The 22,080-nt window shown below is 37.9% G+C and overlaps 1 non-coding gene across 1 annotated transcript; it reads right to left on the bottom strand.

Moving 5' to 3' along the window:
• Positions 1-11,310: 11,310 nt before the first annotated feature.
• Trnaa-agc (transfer RNA alanine (anticodon AGC)) lies at positions 11,311-11,383 on the bottom strand. The gene has a single exon. It is a non-coding gene; the product is annotated as a tRNA-Ala (tRNA).
• Positions 11,384-22,080: the final 10,697 nt, after the last annotated feature.

Genomic DNA, 22,080 nt, shown 5'->3' with positions numbered 1-22,080 from the left:
ACTTCCACCATATTGGACAGCACAGATCCATAAGATCACAATTTCATAAAAGAAAAAGAGATGTACATAAAATCCTGAAACAAAATAGACTAGATTGGATGGTATTTAGTTAAAACAATAAAGCAAGGGCACCAAGGGAAAGTTCAATTCTGAGGAATAGAAGTGGGTCCCTCTGGATTTATTAATCCACACACAGTCACAGGAAAGAGGAGGAAGTGATTTCCTGGAATGGTAACTGCAGGCTGTGGGTGAGAGTCCTATTTTTACCATTTTAAACATGGCATGGCCTTTTTATATTAGTATGCTCATACTCTCAGAAAGTCATCTAGTTGAAACCCCAACCCAAATACTTAATTACTGACCATTATTCAGTATAAAGTAGAGCTTCTCCGTATAAGACAGTTTATTTCATTTTTAGACAATTGTAATTCTATCTTTCAAATTTTTACTAATATTTAGAAAATTGTCCCAGCCAGTATAGCAGCCCCACCCCCATCCCTATGCACAGGGGACACATGTGTTCCAAAACTCCCAGTAGATGTCTAAAAGTACAGATAGTGCCAAACTTTAGAGTACTGTTTTTTCCTATACATACATACCTGTGGTAAAATTTAATTTATAAATTAGACGCAACAAAAGATTAGCAACAATAATAAAATAGAACAATGAAAACAATGTGCTGTTATAAAAGTCATGTAAGGGTGGTTCCTCTATCTCTGCCAAAGTATCTTATTGTGCTTATACCTCTTCACATAAAGGAAACACTGTGTAGCTTCTCTCTGTCATACCTGAACTGCCAGCATCACTGCCCTTGTGCTTTGGTGCCATTTTTAAGTAAAACTAGTCACCTGAACTCAAGCACTATGCCACCACCACTGTCATTCTCATAACCAAGATGGCCACTAAGTGCCTCACGGGCAGGTAGCGTATGCAGTTCGGATGCTTTGGACAAAGGGATATTTCACATCTTAGAAGGGACAGAGTAGGATGGCATAAGATTTCATCACGCTACTCAGAATAGCATGTAACTTGAAACTTATGATTATATATTGCTGGAACTTTCATTTAATATTTTCCAAATATAATTGACTATAGATAACTGACCATGGAAAACAAAACCAAGATAAAGGAGGACTAATATAATGCCCAGTACTTGGTTCTAATTCTTTGTTCTAACAGATATAAAGCCCTCACTACATAGAACTCTCTATGGCGTACTCTTGGCAGACAGAAACAATATCTAAAGAAATACTGCCTTTGAATGTAGTGGAATCTTCTTGATATCACAGCCTAATCTTTCTATTTTACATCTCAGAGATACTACTCTATCTGTCCATGCATATTTTTCTGCACATATACAACCCCACAAGATTGGGCAATGAAAGTAAATTCCAACAGTTGGACAGAATCCTTTCATCTGTTTCTAATTTAAGTAAAATATCTCAGAAAAACATTACTTTAACCAGTCTAGTCATGAAAATGCCACTCTCTCCATTTATTTATACCTATTCAAATCCTATGTACCTAAGATTTAAATCCATACTTCTTATCTTCCCTTCATAGCAAATATTCTCCTGTACACCCTCTCTTTCTATGTCTGTCTCTCTCTCTTTCTCTCCTTCTACCACCAATCATTAGAGACACAGAAAATTCATTTGCTTTTCTTAATGATATGAACTTCATCTCTGCTCTTCCGATAGATCAGACATGAAAAACTAAAGCAATATTGAAAAAGACAGACACAAATGACTTTTTGAGCTTGTCCTTCTTGGATTGATTAGAAGAAGAGGCAGTTTTTTCAAAGTTTTTTTTTTTTTTTTTCTACTTAATTGGATATAGTGGAGTCATGGAACAATGACAGTCAGAGGATTAGCCAGCAGGACCTGCACCCATCGAGAGCACGTTAAACTTCTAATCTTCCCTGTATAAATAGTGCACTCACCCTCCTCCAGTCTAGCCACCTGTCTTAGCAGACAGTCGTCACTCAGTAGAATAGTAATCTTTCCCTATGTACTCTTATCCTTTAAACTCAAAGGTTAATACTCTTTGTGGTGACCTTGAGTGAATTTCAAGGGAAAAACTTGCTACCTTATTTCAGTAGAAAAGAAAATAAGACTATATACTCAGCAACATTACTTCCTATTACTTAATATTCACAGACAAAAATCAATACTTATAAAGTTTTCCTATGATGCCCCTCAATTGTGTGTGTAATCATTATAAAACTCCCTAAGACATTGGATGTGGGTCAAAATGATAAGGCAAGTAAGATATCCAGCAAATAAGAATTTTACCACTCTCCTATTCCCTATAACAATGAGAAAAAGTAATGCACATTTATCCAGCAGATTAAACTGTATGGAACAAATTTCACCACAAAGGGAACCCTACCCGCCTCTCCTTTCTTGCCTGAGGGAGTTTAACCATTTTTAGACAATCAACAATAACATAAATAATTAAGTGATAATTGCCAAGGAGAAAAAAACACCTAACACATGATAATGGATAGGAAGCAACGCATGAAACATGTTTCTTTCTCTGCACATGGTAGAGATAACCAACTCCCTACCAAAAATTCCCATTCTCCTTTCATGATGTTGAGTGGATTATGGCTAATTCTGGTTGTCAATTTGAATGAACTAGAGAATTGGGTTTCTGGGTGTGTCTGTGAGGGTATACTCAGAGGAGATTAGTCTGCAGGTCAGCAAACTGGGAAAGACCTGCCCTGAATATGGGTGGCACCATTCAATAGGCTGGGGGGCCGGGCAGATACCATAAAAAGGTAGAAGAGAGAAACCAGCTCTCTCTGGCACTTGATCCTTCTTGAGTGGCTGTGTTTTTCTGTTGCTGCCACCTGTGGACATCAGACTTCAGTTTCTTCAGCCTTTGAATGAAGACTTGCACCAGCAGCTCTCCAAAGGGGTTCAGGTCTTCTGATGGCCTCAGGTGGGACTTCATCATTGACCTCTCACTCTTGAGGCTTGTTAGACTGAGAAGCTACCAGTGTCCCTGGCTCTCCAGCCCTTAGATGGCCATGGTGGTCTGATTTAATCCCTACTCAGTTGAGTCGATCTAATAAATTCTTTTTATTATTTTATATATTCTATTGATTCTGTTTATCTGGGGCACCCTGACCAATACAAGTTGTTTCTGGAAACCAGCTACCCAACCAGCTCACTTCAATTTGAAACTGCCTGATTGTTCCCTACCAATGGAATGTGAGCCAGTATGAGTCACTTCCAGGATGAAGTGGCTAAAAAAGCAGGAGTGCCTTTCTCACTTTTCTTCCTCCATTGCCTGACTGAAATTCTAGAAAGTCTTTGGAGGATGGAAGAGTCATACAACTAAGTAAACCTAAGTTTCTGAATCATTGCCTGCGCATCATCAGTAATGCTTGATTTAAACTTTATGTGAGCAAGAAACAGATTCTTATTGTTTTAAGCCATTGGGATATTAGGATTCATCTATTTTAACATTAATTCATCTATTATGGCATTAATATTAATAATTAATACAGAAGTCCATCCACTTTGAGAGATATCCCCATCCATACACTTTCTTTCCAATTTCAGTTGAATCATGCTAGTTCACCTACAACTCACAAAAAGGAACACTGAATTGCTGAATCCCACTATGAGCAGGCATGGTTTCTATAAGTTCAAATTCAATGAAAATTCATGAAGGACTTCAGGGTTTAACACTGATCAGCCCAGGTCTCCTCTCTGCAGAATATCACCAACAGAACAGAGAAAACCCATGATCTTTGCAAATAGGCCCAAAGAAATTTCAACCTGTAATGAGAAATAGCAACTGACAACCAAAGTGAGCCTTACTGAAGTGCCAGATCATAAAGGAATTCCATGATTCTTGGTTGCAGTTGTAAACTGGTTCCTTCTCTTAAAGCCCATAAATATCCTTAAATGATCTCTCTAATTTCATACTTCCTAATCTCTCCATATCCTCTAGTTGAATCTCATCTGTGCTGCTCCTATAGCAGTTATTCAGCACATCACAGTAGGCAGAGATCAAAGAAAAGAACCTTAATGAAGCGGCAGAGGCCTATCAGGTCCCAGAGGCCAAGGTAACAACTTCAGTTTTTACCCTCAGAGGGAAAAGGAAGTCTCTGAAGCACATTAAGTATGAGAATCACACAATCTGTTCTGTTTTTTTAAGAGATTACTTGGGCTATAGAGTGGAGAACAAGGTAAAGATGGTCAATTGGAAAGTTCTGGCAATGACCAAGTCAAGGTGATGTGGTCTGAAATAGGAGTTACATAAGGAAGGATGAACAATAGGCTGTGATAGGAATGGAAGTGTGGAATGAAAGGAACTATTAATGGAGATGCCCTTATGCTGATGGAAATTAGGACACTTGCTAAGAGCAGACCTGGAGGACAGCACACAGCTACCTGCAAGCTGTTAATAAATCATCAACTGCAGGACTCACCTGCGTCCTCTATCCCTTAGAGTTCTCTGCTCCCCAACAGACTGAAAAGGCCGAAGACAACATTTTCTCTTATTCTGATGTTAGTGGAGAAACATCATCCTCTATTGGCTAGGCCTGTGGTGGTCTAGCTGCTAATGCCTCTTCTCAAATTTCCCTAAGGCTAGTTAGTGCTGCTAGCCTTTATTTGTGGCGACTTCTTCAGCAGATAACTCTTCCCTGACATTCCCTTGAATAAAGGTTTTCATTGCTTCTCTCCTTTCACATGCCCTTAGGCTTGAAGGGCGATTCTTCCTGGTTCTAACACCCTCGCTACCACCACCAATTACAGGGACCACAGGAATTTGCTTTACTTACTCTTCCTCCCAAGGACTACAATCCATGCATGCCTATCAAGCTGGAGCCATCCCTCCTTCCTCTGTTCTTAGCGCCCAAGGTAGCTTATTTCTTCTATGTCAAGAGTACAGACTCAGCTCCTCTTACTTTTTCTCTGGAATCTCTACTATATAACAGATGTTAACTGAAAGACAGAGAAAACACACATAGCATTTTCTCCCCTTGGAAGTTTGCCTCAGATAATCAATTTGCCATATTTAGTATTCAAGTTTTGTGCATATGCTAATAAATCATTAAAATTCATGTGGATTCTAACATCTTTGGGTTTTATTTCTTTTTCTATGTTTTGTAATTTCTACTCAATTCTGTAAATTATAACATTGCAAGTGAAAGTAATCACCAGCAGAAATCTGCATTGTATACACAACCAAAGGAAAAGGAGTATCAAGTTAAAAATCTCCACCATTTGTTGTATACTTTTTGGCCTCGAGTATTTCATAATTCTGTTTTCCCAAATAGAATACAAATTAACCTCAGAATGTTTTTATGTACTGCCCAACACAATAACAAAATATAGCCCCTAAAATGCCTGGAAAACCTGAAGAAGCACAAAGAAGTTATGGACTTGGGAAGTTATAAGAGCCAAGCTTCCACATGGTACAAGTCTTCCTCTACATACTGGGCCTGGAACATTTGAACATTTAGTTCATGTTTGCATACTTCAGATGTCCAGAGACTCACTAATTAGGAGGCAGATGGTTCAAATGTTGGTTCATTCTTATTTTCCAAAGGTTTCTTTTATTGAAATAATATGAATGTTCCCATTTCTTCCACCTTTGGTTTCTCCAGAATATTGAAAAATAACCTTATTTCCATTATTAAATAAGCATCTTTAATTCCTTGCACAGAGGTGATTCTCCATTACCTTCTCTTCTCCAGACTGAGCATGTGCAGTGAGCCCAATTCTTCTTCACAGGTCAAGCCTCACCCATCCCTCCTCACCTACCCGTGTTCTTCGGCCACCTGGGAGCCCTTCCTCCTCCTCTCTCCCATCTTATCCTGATGTACTCCAGGTTAGAATGCTGCTTCAGCACCCAGGTCCTAACACAGGCAGAGGAGGGGATCCAAGCACCACAAAGTCCAGGGGCTCATAGTCAGCCATGCCTGGGTAAAGTACCCCTAGTGCCAACTTCTAAAACACCATCTGATCAGCCTCAAGCTCATGGTTCACTAAAACCCCAAAGCATTTTTGACATTTTGATGCAAATTTAAGACTTTTTTATGTGCATATTAATTTTGGATCAACTAATGAATATTAGACTTATTACCTTAAAGAACTGATTTCCAGTAAGATTTTTTTCATTTCTTTCTTTTTTTTGGTCATTGAAATACTAACTGTTCTTCCCCACTCTCAGCCACCTCTTCTTTCATTTAAATCAACTATCAAAACACTAAACAGGATTGAAAAGAAATCCTGTGACAAAATTGAAATATAGAAAATGCTTGTTTCACAAATATGAAATAAAAATTTTAAATTTAAATTATGCAGTTCACAAAAATAAAAATATAAAATGTACTTTATGATATGACTTTTGAGTTGAATCTGTTTAGGGCACATAAAAGAATAAAAGTATACTATTAGACATTGCACAATTGCCAACCTGAGAAAATTAATTTTAAAATAATTTATTATTGACAACAGAAGAGCTGAAGGACAGGAGTATACTGACATACTCATGGAGAGTTTTCATTGTGTTGTGCAAGGAAATTTGAGATGGTCTATACTGAAACCCTTCTCAGTTAATAGGCTTACTTAGACTTCACTTGCATAGATATCCAGGCTAATGAAAATATGCAACTAAATTGGATAGTAGTCTACTAACAATTTCAACGGATCTTGAGATTTTGAACATACAGGTAAAAACTTCTAGTCATCTCTCTTGACCACACATAAAATGTTTCAGCAACTTCATGTGTCCCTGGTTACATGTTTTGCAGATAAATAATGTATATAAATAAGTGTTCAGTCTCTCTCTATCTCACATATATGTTAATATGTGTAGGTATAAAATATGTGTAGGTATTCATTATATATATATATATATATATATATATATATATATATATATATATAGAGAGAGAGAGAGAGAGAGAGAGAGAGAGAGAGAGAGAATTGCTTAACTGTAATGCATTTAGCAGTAAACCCATGACCTAATTATTGCTATAAACTCATTACTGAAACCTCTCCCTTTCACACACCAAGTGAAAATATAAACCGTGTACCATTACAAATTCTAACTGAAGCCAAATACATCTAATTATAATCAGTTGCAATAAACTCTCACTTTGCATTAGGCATAATTAACCGTGTGATAAATAATCAGTATAATAACATTTAATGTGCTGTGATAGCATTTATAAACTACTCATGTGAATTCCAGAAAATAGAATAAACTTCAATTCTAACTATCAATGTTTTTAACCCTTTGATGATTGAAATTTCATACCTTGGCCTTATTAGAGAAATTTGTATACACTCACCTCCAAATTTTAAAATTGAATATGCCTAAGGACATCCTGATATATGTTGCAATTTTTAAAAGCTCTACTTTCATCAAAATATTATTTATTTTAATAAATTTTAATAGTAAATAACATGCCTAAAAATGTAGCTACTTTCTAAGTTTTTAAGCATTCCCAGAGTGGTTGAAATTTTTCTGGACTTATTAGAGGGACATAATAATTTTTAGTAAGGTATCTTCATTTTAAGAAAAGTCTTACATCTTGTTCATTTTAACAATAAAAATAATAATGATAATAATATCTCTGCTATATCCTTATAAAAAGTAAAATACAGGTCTATTCCATGGAAGAACATTCTTTAATTCTAGCACATATTTTTAAATTATTCTTAATTTGTTCTTTTTAGGTGTATATAACAGTAGAATATATTTTGACATATCATACTTATATGGAAAATAACTTCCCATTTTTGTGGTTGTACATGATGTAGCATTACACTAGTCATGTATTCATATATGAACATAGGAAAGTTATGTCTGATTTATTCTATTGTCTTTCTCATTCCCAACACTCTCTCCCTCAACCCCACTTTGCCCTGTTCAATCCGGTGAACCTCCCCTCTTCCCCTGCCTAGTTATTATGAGTCAACATCCACATATCAGAGAGAATATTCATCCTTTGGTTTGGGGGGATTGGCTTATTTCACTTAGCATGATGTCTTCAGTTCCATCCATTTACTGGCAAATGTTATAATTTCATTCTTCTTTATGGCTGAGAAATATTCCATTGTGTATATATACATTTCTTTATCCATTCATCTGTTGAAGGGTACTGAGGCTAGTTCCAAAGTTTAGCTGTTGTGAGTTGAGCTGCTATAAACATTGACGTGGCGGAACCACTGTAGTATGCTGATTTTAAGTCCTTTGGGTATAAACCAAAGAGTGGGATAGCTGGGTCAAATGTTGGTTCCATTCCAAGTTTTCTGAGGAATCTTCATATTGTTTTCTAGGGTGGTTGCACCAATTTGCAGTTCCACCAGCAATGTATGAGTGTACCTTTTCCCCCACATCCTTGTCAACATTTATTGTTCCTTGTATTCTTAATAATTTCCATTCTGACTGGGGTGAGATGAAATCTCTGTGTAGTTTTACCTTGCATTTCTCTAATTGCATGTTGAACCTTTTTTCATTTATTTGTTGATTGATTGTATTTCTTCTTCTGTGAAGTATCTCTTCAATTCCTTAGCCCATTTATTGAGTGGATTGTTTGAGGTTTTTTTGAGTTCTTTATATATCCTGAAGATTAATGCTCAGAGGTGCGGGTGGTAAAGATTTTCTCCCATTCTGTAGGCTCTCTCTTCACATTCTTGATTATTTCCTTTGCTGTGAAGAAGCTTTTTAGCTTTATACCATCCAATTTATTGATTCTTGATTTTACTTTTTGCACTTTAGGAATCTTGTTGAGGAATTCAGTTCCTACAAGACATGATGGAGAGTTAGGCCTACTTTTTCTTCTAGTAGGCACAGAGTCTCTAATGCCTAGGTCCTTGATACACTTTGAGTTGAGTTTTGTCTATCATGTATTTTTTATTATAAACACCAATATTGTCTTTTTTATTTCTATGACATCAAGGTCTATTAGGAGTAATATGAAATAGTATTTCTGATCTTCATGCTTTTTTTGTTCAAATTCAGGTTAATTTCACCCATGTCATTAAACAACAAAATAATAATAGTACTTGTTAGAGTTTCATGTTTCTACTTTACTAGTATGAATATGACAATAAGCCCTATGAAACTGCCAAAATTAATTGGTTGTATTAGAACTTCATTTGGCATTGTAAGCACACTTAAAGATGGTCCTAAGCTAGGGTTTAGAATTTTTTCCTCTGGGAAGAAATTGTCATAATATTTACTCTGATGAGCTTTGATATCATTATCATTATAATTATATATGCTACATTTAATTATTTATCTCTTTCTGCCCCTCTTTGTCCCACAAAACTTTTGGCTGGTCATCTCTTTGACTCAATTTTCTAGTTTCACCTCTTGAGGCTATTCTGCATGAACTGTTAATCAGGTTTGCTAAATGAATTTTCTCTCCTATTATCTATGCAATCACTTTGTGTTCAATAACCCAAAATTATTAAGGAAGATACCCTCAGGATCATTTCCACTTCATGTTTGCAAAATTAGAAAAGATATCTACAGGGTGATTAGGTGACCCTGTTTACCTGTCTCTAAAATCTTTTTCAACTGTTAATCAAATGATGCATCTTGTCCTTTACAAGAGAAATCCAGGTTACCAGGGCTTGGTCTAGGAGAGGTTCTTTGAAAAGAACTAGAAGAGTGATCCATTCACATTTCCTCACCATTGTGAACAATATGGATGAGTAAATATGAAAGTAAACTGGCTTATTCATCTAGAACCTTGTTGTCAGTTATTACACTTGTTCTCACTGACTCACCAGCCTGTCCACAAGGAATTAAGTAGGTGTCCTTGAGGAGTATTTTTCTTCTCTGGATATTAAAAATACTCTCACGGATCTGGCCGAAGGATCCTGCTCTTATTCCTACTTTACTTACTACTGTTTATAAATGATGTTGTTGATATAAAAATGAAGAAAAAATAAGAAAAGTACATAAAAATACTATTAAAGATTTTTGCCCTCAAGGAAAGCACATATGCGTCATAAATATTAGAATGATAGGTGAGAATGGGCATGACCTATCCCACACTAACAGGCTCCTTATCTGCTATCTTTAACACAATCCCCCCAAATATTCACTTATGCCAGAAACATAGACACATGGGCCATTTGCGTACTGTGTGTGAACTAAACCCTGTGTCAAAGACACAGACAAAAATAATACAGTCTCCACTCACACAAGATTCACATTTTAATTAGGGAAACTGACTGAAATAAATAAAATATAAGCACAGGGCACTGTGATTGTTGCTAAAGGTATACCAGGAAGTAAGCAAAGGTTAGAAGGCAAGAAAGAACAGCCAGATAAAAAAACGTATTATCTTGGTTTCTGTAGATTAGGAGTCTATGGACAGCTTAGTTAAAGGACTCTGGTTCAAAGTCTTTTATGAGGTTGCCACTGTCTGAAGACATGACAGGCCGAAGGATCTGCTTCCAAGCATACCCAAGTGGCCTTATCCCCCTCACACCACATGGCTGCTCCACTGGGCTGCCTCACAACATGGAACTGACTTTCCCAGGCTGAAAATTCCAAGAGAGAATGCTCAAGGCAGAAGCCACAGTCTTTATAAAACCCAGTCCCAGAAGTGACATCTCATTCCTTCTATCATATTATATTCATTATAAGTAAGTCTGGTCTACTCTCCAGGGAAGGCAATTACTCAGGCATATAAATGCCAGGAGATGGAGGTGGGGGTCAATGACAACCATCAGAGAGAGTGCATACCCTACCATTTTTCTCCCCAGCTCAAGTCTCATAAGTTCCTTGGGCTTAGCCTTGTGTGAGTGCCCACGTTTATGTTTTTGCCTGTCCATCTTCTGAATATGCTGCCACCTCTGGTCTAACTCCTTGGAGTGTGGCAAGTGTAACAGTGATAGCAAATGTTTTCAACTCTGGGCTCACATTCCTCCACTACTTGCATCCAGGATGGTTGCCCTACTCCTTCTAGAAGTTTGACATTCCTCTGGCAGTATCTGCATGAATCTCCTCTAAGAGAAACCTTTGTTCTACAATAGTTAGCCCCTTCTGGTTGATGTGCTTGCCTCTAGTCAATGCTTCAGGCTGTGCTCTCCTAGGTAAACCCTCAGCAATGGTGGAAGAGGGACAGAGGTTCCCTATATGAATAGAAGTATTCTCTGCCAGTGGACTCCTGGCCTCTCCTCCCCCATTGAAAAGGGCATATGGAAGACAGATGGTGTCAAGATTGAAAGATCACAATCTAGGAATGCGTTATTACAACTGAAAAGAGTTGAAGTTAGTACATAATTGGGTTTTTTTTTTTTTTTTTTTTTTTTTTTTTGGTGGTGCTGGGGATTGAACCCAGGGCCTTGTGCATGCTAGGCAAGCACTCTACCAACTGAGCTATATCCCCAGCCCTAGGACATAATTGGAAGATAGGAAGTTATACATTTATATTGAAAATGAATTACTATTAACATTTTCCTGCATTCTCTGGGTGTTAGGTTTTCATTCATATAGTAAAGCCATAACCCTCAATGTGATTGTATTAAGAGGTAGTGCCCTTGGGAGATAATTAGATTTATACAAGGTCATGAGGGTTCCACCCTCATGATGGGATTAGAATGCATAAAAAGAAGGAAAGAGACCAGCATTAGATTGATACCTCTTCCTCTACAATGCGCGCACACACACACACCTCATGTGAGGATACAACAAGAAGAGGACATCTGCAAGCCAGGAAAGGACTCACACAAAGAATCATCTGCCAGTACCTGGATCTTGGAGTTCTGGCCTCTAATACTATGTAAAATCAATGTCTGTTGTTTGGTCCAACATATTGTTAATATCCAGTATACGGTAATTTTTTCCCTAGTATCCTGAAGTAATTAAGATGTGTAGTTTGATGAACAGTGGACCTCAAAAATTCATGTCCACCCAAACCATAAAGTTGACTTTATTTGGAAATAGGATCTTCTGATATGCAATTGGTTAAGATGAGGTCATACTGGATTACAATGGGGAGTAACATCCAATGCTGTCCTCCTAAGAAGAGGAGCACTCACACTAAGATTCCACATAGAAATGGAAGCAGAAACTGAAGTGATGAAGCTACAAGCCAAGGGGCACCAACAGGAACCACGAGAAACTAGGAAGAGGCGAGGAAAGAGTCCCCAGAGCCTTCAGAGGGAACCTGACCTCTCAGACTATGAGAGAACAAATTTCTGTTGCATTAAATCACTTCATTTGTATGAACTTGCTGTGGTGGTTCTAGGAAATTAACATAGTAGGTGTATTAGTTTTCCATCCCTGTGACAAAATACCTGAAAATATCAACTTGTAAGGGGGAAAGGTTTATTTTGGTCATGGTTTCAGGGGTTTTAATCCAAGGTCAGTTGGTCCTGTTGCTCTGGGGCCTGTGATAAGGCAGTACATCATGGCAAAAGTGCACAGCAGAGGAAATTTATCTATTTCAAGGTGGTCAGAAAATAAACAGGGAGAGAGGGTGGTACAGGGATCCCCATCACCCCTTCAAGAGCACACCCCAGCGACCTATATTCCTTCTACTAGGCCCTACCTTCTAAAAGGTCTATTCCCAACAGTACCACAAGCTGGCAACTAAGCCTTTAGTACATGAGCCTTTGGGGAAAATTTAAGTTCAAACCATAACAGATAATAATTTGTGGACACAAACACTGCATTTAAGTTGTACTTTGACTCTGATATTATACTGGAGAATAAGTTCACTATGAAGTGTTGTTTCTGAGTCAAGGTTATTTGTAATTTAATTAGCTTAGGAAGAACGAGAACAAATTGGAAATTTATATTTCTTGAAATGGAAAGAGAGATTTCTTTTCCAAATAAAAATTATAAATACATAATATTTAGAGTAAATTATCAAGAAAATAAAGAAGAGCAATCCTTCTTAGACCTCTTTTCCCAAAACACAGGAATGGAACTATAAACTTTCTGGAAAGTCATTCACCAGTCTATGAAATTTGCTCATTAATTCTTTTTCTTCCTGTCTTTAATTTTTAAAGTACATTCAAAACATCGAGATGTTGATGCTCAGCCAACAGAAAAATCTTCTCTCCTCAACCCTGCAGGCTGGGTGAACTCTGTGGAGCATGGCTTTGATTTTTGCAGGTTGTGTTCAAACCAAGCACCCCTGCGAGGGACTTCTGGGAGGGACTTCCCAGAAGGAGAACAAATGTGACACTCAGATGTTTCCCTGATGCGCATTCTCTTGAACTTGATTTCATTCACTCTTTTAACTCTTTTTAAAAGGACAACAGAGCTCTTGGCTCAAACTATGACTTTGTTTCATTTTTGCATACATTTGCATAATGAGGCATTCGCTCAAAACATGGAGAGCAAAATCAAATGAATTCATTTGTCGGGCTACAGTAAATGTACCCGAGTTCAGCACAGTGGAATTCCACATAGAAAATGCCTACAACTTTTAGGTTAATGACAACTTCAATCAAGAAGAGGTGAGATGATTTCCAAAGATCACTGCTAAATAATCCTGTGAGAAAGCCCCTGAAGTCATTCTGCTTTTACTAAATAACTCAATGCAAGACTGGCTGGGACACTATTTTCCTGACCATGCTACTGGGAGTGATCCTAACTCAAACTTGAACCTCCAGTAAAGGCTGTTATGAATATTTGTATACTTAGGCCCTAGCATTGTTTCACACACAGTCAGAGGATCTTCCTATCCTTTTAGATTATTCCACTTTCTCTCTCCTAGCCCAAATTTTTCTGAAAATGTGATCTATTGATCTTCTCCATCAGAATTATCAGCAGATTCTCCACTTGAGGATAGCACATAAGAACCTAAATTTTCTATGAACTTCCTCTATATTTCTGATTGCCATGAAATTTTGAGACCATTCCTATATGTGTACACACACATCACCTAATACATGTCTCATTCTGAGAGAAATATATATGGAGCAGATGTCAGAAATTATAATTTTTCTATCATTTTTCTATCAGCTACAAAAAGGAATGATTATTAACCTGAGGAGGGGAGGACCTTTTTACTAGGTAAGTAATGAAAAATTGTAACACCTTTCTGAAAATTTGCCTTGCATTTGCCATTTATCGGCAAGTATGTCTTCTGAGGAATCAGGACTCATGATGTTCTCTATAATCCTCCTGCCTGCCCATCTGGAAATGCAACATATTTGAGCCACATGATGCCTTCAGACTTCAAGAGGCCAACCATTTGGAGATGATTGAAAGTATACAGTGAAGAAAATTCTACAATGTCAAGTATCTTAAGGTTGTAGAAATTAATAAAGTACCAGAGATCGCATTTTAACCAAATATGTGCATTAAATACATGAAAGGCAGAGACATATTCCTTCTTTCTGTCAAAGAAGAAAGTTTTCAAATCCAGTTGTTCTTGTTATTGCTAGCTTTTTAAAAATAGGCTTTTTTTACAGACTCTTTTTCCAATGCCAGAATGTCTGTGTGGAGCTGGTTGAAAAGGTCTATCTCAAATAAGCCATTTCCACGTGGACAGATGTACTGGTTTCCTGATTACTTTGCTGTCAGTCATTAAAGTATCTAGAATTGCTGGAAGGCTAATCAACATTTTTTTGACAAATATCAAGTAATTAAATGATTATAACTCTAGCTAACTTTTCAAATAAATTAATGAAGATCCTGTCAAGTGGGATGATCGAAGGCAGCCTTCTTTCTTAACTGCCCACAAGTATTTCTGACAACACAAAAGCATCTGCTGAAAGAAGACCTCTTAATGATGCAATGTAGAATTCAGTAACAATTGCCCTTGAAATTAGAAAATGAAAACGCAAAGTACATTAAAAGAAGTATTCCATACAAAAGCTTGGGGACAGAGACAAACCACCAGGCTACTTAATAACTTTTTCTGAGAGGAAAAAAAGTCCTTTGTATTCAAAAACAGTAAACATCTGCTGTCCCTTGGCATCCTTAGGTTGACTTTCTAGGAATTGTGACCAGTTCATACTGGTTGATCCATTCTCTCTCACCTGTGCCCCCTCACCAATGAGTGGGACTATATATGCTATTGCCAAGATGGTAAAGAAGGGTGTTTGAGGCCAAAGCAACAAATGCTTGCATTCCTTATCATGATCATTGTCATCAATAAGTATTGAAAGATAAGCAACAACTGCATTAAATATACTTTAAAAGGTTCTGATTATTTAATAATTGCCATAGCAACAATAATGGTTAATATTTATTCTGTGCCAAGAAATACTTTAAAACCATTGATCCTCACTTAAAACTCACTACAACTTCATGAGTTAAGCGCTGTAATTATCTCCATTTTAAAGAAGAAAGCTGAAAACTAAAGAAGTTAAATATTTTGCTTCTGGTCATATTACTGTTAAGTATCAGAGTCAGGATTCAAAACCAGGAAGGCTAACTTCAAAAACCACACTTTTAACTAGTATGCTATAGTGCCATGAGACAAATTTAATTGGTTCACCTAGATATGATCTCAGGACTTCATTATCAGATCTCTAAACAACTGGGCTCACCCATCATAGTAAATCTTTTATACATGCCCAAAGGTCCTCATAAATCAAAAGTGGAATCATTTTTATCTAACAAAATTTTCCCTATAGAAGTAAATGCATATATTAGACTAATGGAGGAGAAATACTGAATAAGTATTAAATTCTAACTAAGAGGTCAGACTTAGCTACAATGCAGTGATAGGAGCCTATTGTAAGAGTCCACATTAATTATAATATGGTTATAAACATGAGATAGTAAGGATAGAGATGAGGTATAAGAAAAGCATTTGATAGAGTAGATAAATAGGTCCTGTTGATTGATTAAATATGAGGAGGAAGAAGTACTGGTTGTGAGAGTCTGATGAAGAATACAAAACAGCATGTCTTGGGAGACAGAAGCACAGAGCACGTTAAACAGAGAAAGTTTAGTACATAGAATTAACTGGAGGAGGAAATAACTTACTAAAAGACAACTTTAAAGACTACAGGAATGTCACATGCAGGCACAACCACTCTCTTGAAGGCTGAGGCAAAACACTAGAGGAAGCAACAAGTCTGGGATAGGTCCTCTCCCAAAGTTGAAATTCAGACATTCAGACAGGGACAGGAGAAGTGATCACCCAGTGTTGACAATTCTGCTGCAATGCCACACCTGCAGAGTACATCAGGATTCTGACATATGGGGTGATGGAGGAAACCATCCACTGGGAAGTGTCATGATGCCAAACTTAATGGAAAGCAAGTCTTGGAGTACTGAGGACAGCTGCCCAGGTGGAAAGGTCATGGGCTGGGCTAGAAGCCAGGGATGCTGCTTGAGCCCCTAGAGAGGGACACAGGAACCAGAAGAGAAATTCCTCCTTCCTGTAGTGCTCTTCAACACTCTACTGGCAAAGCTTAACATCATGCCAGCTGACAAAGGAGAGCTGTTTACAGGTGCAGCTCCTTGATCACAGAGGAGGTAATGAAGGCAAGCTTTGGACTGAGAAATACTAAATTCAGAACAGCCCCATGTGCAGAAGTAAGGTGAATTCTGTCATGAACATTTGGGGTTTGAGGTGCCCTTGGGTTAATAGGCTTTGAAATCTACAAAACAATTTGAAAAGAAGGTATGGAATTTTAGAACAATCAACTATATGTGGCAGAGAAAGCATTGGATATAGATAAAACTGTCCAAAGAGGGTAAAAATCCTGCAAAAAAGAAAAAAAAAAAAAGACAAAAACAAACAAAAAATCCAGAAGAGAGTTCCAGTAAAATATGTGAAGCAAAAGTGTCAAATGGCCCACAGTGTTAAGTAAATAAAAACTGAAACTTTTTGCTAGATTTGATAATTAAGAGGCAGACTTTAGTGAATGAATTTTCAATTTAATGCGATAATGAAAGTCAAATTGCAATAGAGGGGTGAGGAAGTAGAGACAGGAAACATGTATTATTTTTTCTCTAGGGTGATAATTTCAAGAGAATGAAATGTCAATGGAAGGGCTTTTTGTTTGTGCTGATGTGTGTGAGAGAGAGGTGGGGGTGAAAGAAGGAAGTTGAAGCATGTGAGAACCCATGAAATTCAAAAGATACAGAAATGAAGAGGAGGTAACTAATCAAACAAAGGCAGGGGAGGTAATATCCAGATTAGGGAATTGGGCTCCTGCAAGAATAAAGATACCTCCCCCTCAAGAAAACTTTTCAATTAGTGAACTGAAATAAAGGGTGTGATTTCCATTCCTCCTACAGGAAACTCACTACCCTACCCAATCTACATATAACACAGTCATTGAATTTTGGAGTTTGAAAGAAACCCAGGCCACTGACTCCCAGTCACATCAGAGGGGAATGAAGAAAGCGCTCCTCCTGAGAGGCCCTGAGAGCTGACTTCAAGGACAGGAGCCCTGCAGCCTTCTTCAGCCAAAGCAGAATGCTGTTTTTCCTGTTTATATCTTCCAGTTCCTTCCCTGTCTCATTCAAAGAAGAGTTCTGCTTTAGTATCATTTGAAAGCTATGTGCGAGTCTATTCATTTTATAGAAGAAGAATCTGGAAAAACAGAACAAGGAATTTGTTCCAATTGCAAGGGCTCCTCTCTCTCCAGGACGTAGATCTTGGCTCATTACTAAAAATTATCTAATTAATGTATTTGTTTTCCAGACAAATATTTATAACACTTGCAATTTTTGTCCAGATCATTTTGACCTCAAACTTCATCCTCTTGGCACGGTGACATGCCACTTCAAGAAAAATCCGGGGTTCATACGTTTGCGACTTAGGTATTTAACAGAAATGCATTAAGGGGAAAAAAAAAACACTATTCCAATGACTTTTAGACTCATAAACAAGCAATGTCCCCAAGGAACTGATTGTGGTCTTCTGCCACATCAATTTCCTAGTTATTCGAGCAAGATCAAATAGAAATTCCTCTTGCAAAAAATAGAAAGTACACAATCTCCCTTGAGAAATAATCCTCAGTCTCTTCTCACTTCTGCCACAGCAAACAGATAAAACAAAATCAAACTTTCATGCTATAAACTTCAGAATTTAGCGAGAGTGCTATTGGAATCACCTTAGAATTTTGCAAAGGATTCAATCCCTCTACCTAACCAAGATGTCTGATTCGCTTTGAGAGCTGGGTAAGGAGAGAAGGAAAAGTGGACAAAAGAACAGAAATTATGAATTTTAAAAATCTCCTCTGGTGGTTATGCTATGTTTTCCCAATAATTGGTTCAATGAACTTCTTATTTTATAATTCTCTTATTTATTCTTCTAAGTAGATAAGAGAAATTTTACATATTATTGTTCAGAGGGGTTCAAATTATTTTTTGATTGAAAAATAAAAGTCCATATCATGTACAAAATGATGTTCTAAAGTATATATAAATTGTAGAATGGTTAAATCAAGCTAATTACCTCAAGTACTACCTCAAAGTCATCATATTTGTGGTAGAAACAATTAACATCCAAATTCTTCGCATTTTAAAAATATATCATTGCTAAGTATAGTTAACATACATATAACAGCATATTCTTATTGTATAATTGTACAATAGCTAATTTGAACTCATTCTTTCTAACTGCAATTTTATGTCTGTTTTAGTCAACATTTTTGGTGCTGTGATGACAAAAATGAACAAACCTAACAAGAACAATTTTAGAGAAGGGAAGGTTTATGTGGGGGCTCAGAGTTTCAGAGGTCTCAATCCAGAGACAGCAGGTTCCATTCCTTGGGACTCGAGGTGAAGGAGAACATCATGGTGGAAGGGTGTAGCAGAGGGAAGCAGCTCACATGGTGATCAGGAAGCAGAGAGAGCAACTAAGCTCAGCTCACCAAATGTATATCCCAAAGACACGACCGCAGGAATCTACCTCCTCCAGTCATACCCTGACAGCCTACAGTTACCATTCAGTTAATCCCTGACAGGGGCTTTATTCACTGATTGGGCTAAGGCTATCATAACCCAATCGTTTCACCTCTGAATGTTTTTGCATTGTCTCACACGTGAACTTTTGGGGGACAGCTAATATCTAAACCGTAACAGTGTCCTTTCACCAACATCTCTCTAACCCCGCACCTCCAACCAACCCAGCTTCTGCTAACTACCTTTCTAGTACTTCTAGAGTTCAAATTGTTCAGACTACACGAGTGAGATCATGTGGTATTTGTCTTTATGTCCCTGGCTTATTTCACTTAACATAATATTTTACAGGTTAATCCAAATGATAGAGCTTCCTTCTTTTTAAGTGGATGGATAGTATTCCATTGTGTATATGTACCACATTTTTCTTATCCATCTATCCACTGATGAATTGGGTTGGTTCCATATCTTGACTATTTTGAATATGCTGCAATGAACATAGAATGTTTGTAACTCTCTGATGTAGATCTCATTTCCTTTCCTTTGGAAATATACCCAGTGGTGGAACTGCGGGATCATGTGGTTGTTCTATTTTTTAGTTTTTGAGTAACCTCCCTAGTGGTTTCCATAAAGGCTATAATATTTTACATTTCCATGAGTATCATGCAAGGGTTCTCTCTTCTCTAAAACCTCACTAACACATATTATCTTTATCTTTTTAATAGCAACCATTCCAACAAAGTGATGTATTCTGGTTTTGACTTGAATTTCCCCATGATTAATGAAGTTGAGCATTTTATCATCTGTCCTTTGGTTTATATCCAAAGAAAATCAATGCTCGGACCAGTGCCATGGAACTTTACCCCTGTATTTTCTATAGTTTTATAGTTTCAAACCCATTGGGATTGATTTTCATCTCTGGTATAAAATAAAGATTGGATTAAATTCTTCTGCATGTAGATATCCAGTTTTCCTAATACCATTTATTGAAGAGACTGTTCTTTCCCCATTGTGTGTTCTTGGTATTTTCATCAAAAATCAGTTTTTAATGCATGGGTATGTTTCTGGGCTCTATAGTGTTCCAATGGTTTTGCTCTGTTTTTATACCAATATCACACTGCTTTGATTACATCATTTTGTAGGATACAGATGCTCCTCAACTTTTATATACTAAGCTTAAAATGCATTTAAGACACCTAATTTACTGAGCATCGTAGTTCAGCAACACAGCACAGTGAGGATTATCAGTTATTTATTCCATAACTTACTGGGACCTCCTGCTCACTGCTATTGCCCAATATCATGAAAGAATATTGGTAGTGTGTGTATTGGTAAACTGGGAAAAGATCAAAATTCACATTTTACAGTACAGTTTCTACTGACTCTGTTATCACTTTCATACCATCATAAAGTCAAAAAATTGAAGGCAAGGACCATCATAAGTCAAGGATTATCTGTGTTTTGAAGTCAGGAACTTAGATATAGTTGTTAATGATTTACTTGTTTGTGTCACAAAGTGGTATAGCAATGTGAAAAGTATATTGATGAGTAAAAAGAAAAAAGCCATCAAAGTCTAACAATGGACAGCTGGTTTAAAATGCTCTAGCATGTCCTGCTTAGAACTCTGGCAGTTATATTCTAATAAGAATAGGAGACATAAATGAAAGATTGGAAATATATATATTCCAACATACACTGGGATGAAAATGTTGATTGAGGGGCTGGGGAGATAGCTCAGTTGGTAAAGTGTTTGCTTTGCAAGCACAGAGCCCTGGGTTTGATCCCCAGCACCGCAAAAAAAAAAAAAAAAAAAAAAAAAAAAAGTCGATTGAACTTTGTGTTGGGGGAAGTGGATTTTTATTATTCCATTATGCTGACATCACTGTGTTATTCTCTGCTACCCCAGTGGCACAGAGGAAGGAAAGCAGTTGCCTAGTGAGAAGATTTCAGGGAACCACAGAACCTCTAGACATTTCTGGAACCAATATCAAACCTGGGCAGCTCTGCTAAGTGGCCTTAAATTCTGTTGCAAAAAGGAAACCAAGATTCTTTTTTCCCACATGGCTTTGTTTCTTGGTTTGCTGCCCAGGTCACACTCCTGGAGTACATGCTTCCTTCCTCTTTCACGCCATTTCCACCCATCCCAGCAACTGTGACAGCAGGCATGGTAGCCCAGCAGAGTGGGCCAGTGTAACATTAGCTCTGGAGGAGGTGCATGAGGGGTCCCTAGGGGAGTGCTGGAGAAGAGGATCTACATGCAAGAAGCATACTGGGGTGAAGACAGTAGATTATGGAAATCCTGTAATGGGAGTCAGCCTGAAGTTGGCGGTCCTCAAAGGAGGATGCACAAAACCCCAGAAAGAATACAGATTCTTCATGGGTTCAGAGAGACATTATTTAAAGTTAGATTTTTTTAGTCATTCTTTTCTACTTTTCCTGTGTGTTTTACAATGAACATACAAAGGAGATCCAAGATGGTGGACTAGAGGGAGGCTGCATTCCTTGTTGCTTCATGACTCAGGATTCAAGCAGAGGAAATACTATTTCTCTGCAAGGCAGTCATGGTTGCCCACCAATTCCCTGCTGTTTGCCCCCATTCATTCGCCATGATTGTCCACTGTCTGCCAGCATATCATCCACCTTTTGAGTGCAGAGCACTTGCTGACTACTGCCTATCATCCACCATTTGCCTGTTTGCCCGCTTCTTACCTGCCCATCGCACCTATCACCTACCCATCACCCATGGTTAGCATGCAGACCACCCGCAGACTGCTAGCAGATCGCCCAGTGTCCGCTGCCCACTGTTGCTTGGAAGTCCATTATCAAAGTACCCACAGGTTTCGTTACACATGGCCACCTCCATCTTGGAATACCAGCCAGGGCCTGTAGGTTTACTGCCACCACTGCCACCATCTCAGGGCACGACTGCCTCAATCTGGGGATACCATCAGGGCCTAGAGATTTATTGGGGTGCCTGCAGATCTGGTTGCACCTGAGAACTTTCTGCTGGGTGGTACCATCTGGCTGCCCCTTTGCAGGGTCACTCCTTTGTGGGAGCCCATCATTGGTGGTCTCTTTGCAAGTTGAAATGGCATTGAGATCTTGGAACTGCAGCAAGGAAGAGCCTGAGGAAGCTAAAGTCCAGGTTCATCAAATTGCTTCTGGGTTTACATGGGTCAGTCTGGGTCTGGCAAGTCAGTAGAAATCCAGAGACTAGGGGCAGGTCCCTTGGCGGGGAGGCAGGGAGCAAAGGTTGGA

The sequence above is a fragment of the Sciurus carolinensis genome, chromosome 4 (genome assembly GCF_902686445.1).
Source record: "Sciurus carolinensis chromosome 4, mSciCar1.2, whole genome shotgun sequence".
In the NCBI taxonomy this organism is placed as follows: Eukaryota; Metazoa; Chordata; class Mammalia; order Rodentia; family Sciuridae; genus Sciurus; species Sciurus carolinensis.
Note: the sequence above shows the minus strand (reverse complement) of the source record. Positions and strands in the feature narration are given on the sequence as shown.